Here is a 4,831-nt window from a genome sequence, read left to right as displayed (position 1 = left end):
ATCTATATGTAATTATTTTAAATTATTTCTTAATTTCTTGGACAGCCAAAGTATGATTATTTGTCCAACTACAAGACTTCTTTTTAAGCCTATCATAAAGCAGAGAAGTATACTGGCTTAAATCTTGAATATAGGCAGAAATATAATTTAAGCTACCTAAAAACCTCTGTAATTGAGTTTTATCAAGAATCTGGTCCGGAAATTTATCACCAAAAGTGATACTTCTTTGAATAGGAATAATAGTTCCTTTTTCAATATCATGTCCTAAAAACCTGATCTTGGTTTGGAATAGGGACATATATATATATATATATATATTCGTGAATGCATCTACATACATAATATATTATTATTATTATTATATATTTACATTTATTATTATTATTATTATATACATAAACATGAGTATTATCTTACTTATTTTGATATTTTTAAAATTATATAATTTAAAAAGTTATTTATATGTAACACCCTGAAATTCTCTTCCCCGCCGTCTCCAATCGTCCTTTTCGTGTCAAAATTTCCTTTCGTTCCGTTGCGATGTATTCTTATATTTTCTCATATTCTTGAATATTTTATGTATATATATACTTATATATATATATATATATATATATATATATTATATATGTATATACTTATGTGGTTATACTTAAGGAAAACCCTTTACATTTACATTTGCATTCTCATCCTTTTATTTTCTAAGACTTGATATTTTATGGGGTTGAATTAAATAAAAAGGGGGGGGGGGTTATTACCTGATTATTTCTTGAGCCATGACCCAACCAACAACCCTTGTTTGTTTGACACCTCACTTTAGTTTAGGAGTCTTTGCCTATTGTGCTGTCATGTAGGGAGTTGGTAAGAAGTATGGCATAAACCCCATTTTCTGGCAGCCTACCACACGGAACCYYCCTGTCCTAGCCTCTCCCACGAAGTCTTTTGCACATCCTCCTCCCTGCCGGCAGCTGCTGTTCCTCCTCACCGCCGGCAGCTGCTGCTGCTTCTTCCCTGYGCCACCACCTGCTGCCGCTACCTTCTTCCCTGCGCCACCACCTGCAGCTGCTGCCTTCCTCCCTGCACCGCAGCTGCTTGCTGCGTCCCTCATCCCCTTCGACARCARCCGCACAGCCRGAGACAGCAGCTCACCGCCGCTGCTTGCTGTGTTCTTCATCTCCTTCAACAGCAGCCCTTGTGAGTTCGGTTTATTCCGTCGAGATTTATTTCCCTTCTAAGCTTTATAAACTCTTATCCGATTCCTTAGCATGCTACAAGATTTTCCCTAGTATAATGTGTAAGGATATTTAATCTAGATGTTGTGGAATTAATGTTTGACTAAGAGATTTAAATTAGGATGAGAGTCAATGTGAAAGTCCACTAAAAGGTCGTATTAAGAGGGATATAACTCGAAGAAAAGGTTGTGGTTGGTGACGTTGTCTACATGCCCTATATTGTCTAGAAATTTTAAGACGGTCCATGTAGAGCACTCTATTACCTTATGATTTATGTCCGGTAATTGCTAATGATAGTAGTAGCATACTTGTTATTTTGGTAGACTCTTGTTAAATCTCGAAGTTGGAATATTATTATATGTACTCGTATGCCAATTATTAATTATCCAAATAATTATTTTGAAACGGGATGAAGCTTGTATTCGGAAATTGTTTTATTTTATTATGTGTAAAGGATGGTGTGAACTGGTGGTAGGCATTGTGATTATTATGTAACCTCCAAATCATCCTTTCACTACCACTCGGAAATAGGCATTGTGATTATTGTGTAATTTCCGAGATGAAGAGCTTACGATCACGAATGGCTAAATGACTGGATTTTGGTTGATGTCGATGGTTTTTGAACCTATAAGTGATGCTCTATAACGGTGATTTACGACTTACTTTGTGTTCGTCTTAATCAACGGTAAATCGGGTCTCCCCCGTCATCCTCTGATGTTTAATACTCCTGGCAATATTTTAATTTTAACTGCGACCTTTCAGTGCTTAAACTTGTAATATTTATAACTTCAGGTTTCAYTGTACCTTGCGAATTTAATTGGACTCACTAGGCGTAAGCCTAACACTTCTTTGATATGACTTGCTTAGCAGGTTCTTTTAGTAGCGGGGCCAAAACGGGTTGAGAGGAGCATTGTTTCGTGAAGAGGCTCTTTTGTAGTAAAGTCTTGTTCTCTTGAGCGTTAAGTTGGAAAATGTCATATTTTTGGAGATTGATAGAAACACCCGTCTATAATCTAGTTGTAGAAAATCTAGATTAGTAGGTTGTTATTTATCGTCTCGATAATCGTTTGTAAACGCCTTACTATTGCCTTTTGTCAAAATTTATATTTTAAGAATTCAAGTTCCGGATTTTTTTTTTTTTTTGCTTGAATTTATTTCTTTTGTTTTAGCATATTATTATTGCTTCTTGTAAGTGATTTGGGTGTTACAAGTTGGTATCAGAGCATTAGTTTAAGTGAACTAGGTAAGGAATCATGACGCCTAGACTTAAGCTGAGATCGTAAGTGTAATGGGTGAGGAATGGGTAGAGACTTTTAAGATAGGAGAGCTTTAGAGTAATCGAAGTATCCATTCATGAATTGTGACAATAGTGGTAAGAATTCTTATGTATAACCTATTCAAAATTTCACTTAGCTAATGCTATTTTGAGTAAGTTGTTACACAAGCGTGCTTGAACTTACTGTCATTACAGAATTTTTGAATGTATCGGTGTGTATTATGTTAGATTTCGTGTTCGTCCTATCCTAACTTTTTCACCCTCTTGTACGACAGTCTGTAATGGTAAATACTCGAAGTAGGCGGGATACCTCTCTGGAAGGTCATGCAGTGACCGAGTCCACAGCAGATCAACCGCCACGAGCCACCATCGCAAGGTTTCCTCCTAGTCAAAACACCTTGGGTGGTGGAGATGATCACGTTCCTCAAGTCGACCGTATCACCTCTAATCCAGTTATGGAAGAAGAAACCCCGGAATCAAGAATGTTGGGTACTATGATGAACGCCATGAACAGAGCCATGGCCCATCAACAAGAGTTCTTTATGAAGTTGTTGGAGGATAGAGATGCCAACAATCGTAAAAATGAAGCAGTTGCCGAGAACGTAACTATAGTGGGATTTGGGGGTACCGGAAACGAAATCCCAACTCAAGAGTTAGCAACGATTGAGGCAAGGCAGGTGAATAAAGGTTGCTCCTATAAAACATTTCTGAGTTGCAAACCGCCAGAATTTAAAGGATCAGACAACCCAGTAGCGTGCATGAACTGGCTTCGAGAGATCGAACAAGCTTTCCGGGCTTGTGACTGTGGTGAAGGGCAAAAGGTGAAATTCGGCTCTCAAATGCTGAGGGGTGCAGCTCTTACCTGGTGGAACATTGTCATCTCGACCATCGATGGCACTGAATTGACCAAGATGAGTTGGACCACCTTCAAGGAAAAAGTAATGGAGGAATATTGCAATGAACAAGAGATGGACCGCATAGAAGAAGAGTTCCGAACCTTAAAGAAAGGAAATATGACGGTAAGAGACTACACTTGACTCTTTATGGAAAAACTAAACTTGGTGGGACACGTGGCCCCAACAGAGAAAGACAAGATGAAAGCCTACCTTAAAGGGCTACCTGCTGACATGATGGTAATGGTTAGGAATTCAAGGGCGTCCACTCTCAGGGAGACGATAGAAGAGGCCAAGATCATGGAAACGGCTTACGCTAGAGGAAGAGAGGAGAGGGCAACGGGTGGTGAGAAAAGAAAGTGGGAAGGGCATCACGCACCTTCCAAGAGACCGAATTATCCCGGTAGCAGCAATCGGGGAGTTTATCCTAGACAAGAAGCAAAGTGGTGTTCCAAATATCGTACTAAGCACCACGGTCCGTGTACCACCAACCCCACCCCTGCGAAATGTCATAAATGTGGAAAGCCCGGCCACTCGCGAAATGAGTGTCCTATCAAGCGACCCATCTGTTTTGGTTGCGGAGAACCGGGTCACATCATGAGTGCCTGTCCGAAGACAAAGATTGGGGGAAGCCAGGGAAGAAAGGAGTTTACTCCAAGAGCGGCCGACCGAGCCTTTCAGATGACGGCCGAGGAAGCCAAGGCATCGACAGAYGTGGTGTCGGGTACGTTCCTTGTTAACTCCGTACCTGCTCGCATACTTTTTGATTCGGGTGCTTCATGTTCCTTTGTGTCCACTACTTTCTGTCAACATTTGCTTACGTCACCTAATACACTAAAAGATGCGCTAATCATAGAGATAGCCAATGGTAGTCAGATTCTGGTGCGCGAGATTGTTAGAGGTTGCGTGTTGGGGATCGGGGGAAAGGAGTTTCGAGTGGACCTCATACCCATGGCTATGGGTGGATTCGATGTTATAATTGGGATGGTGCTCCTCGGTTTATTCAACCTTAGATTCCAACACAAAAATAGATCTCGGCGCAAGTATACACCTTGAACTACTGTCGTCTCGTAACAAGTAATAATGGTAAAAAGTACCAGATTATCGTTCCCACAGAGATAGCTTGTAAAGTTAATTCAAAAAGTCCAGTTTATAAAAACTAATTTCAGACGGCGAATCGAGGGATTTGATTTATCTAAAATTGGGTGGTTTAATTAACAATAAGAAAATGATCAGTCTTAAGAAGAAGCACAGGGTGCAACAGTTGATTAAGACATTAAACAGATGATTCAGTAAAAARGTGACATAACATTCCTGTCATAATTATCTAAAATCAATAAATGATTTTATATTACTATGACAGTATCAACTATCGGGTCAGACGGCCTCCCAAGAGCACACATCGGTCAACGTGCTATCGATACGATATC

The sequence above is a fragment of the Cynara cardunculus genome (assembly GCF_001531365.2).
Source record: "Cynara cardunculus var. scolymus isolate 2C chromosome LG 16, CcrdV1, whole genome shotgun sequence".
Lineage (NCBI taxonomy): Eukaryota > Viridiplantae > Streptophyta > Magnoliopsida > Asterales > Asteraceae > Cynara > Cynara cardunculus.
Note: the sequence above shows the minus strand (reverse complement) of the source record.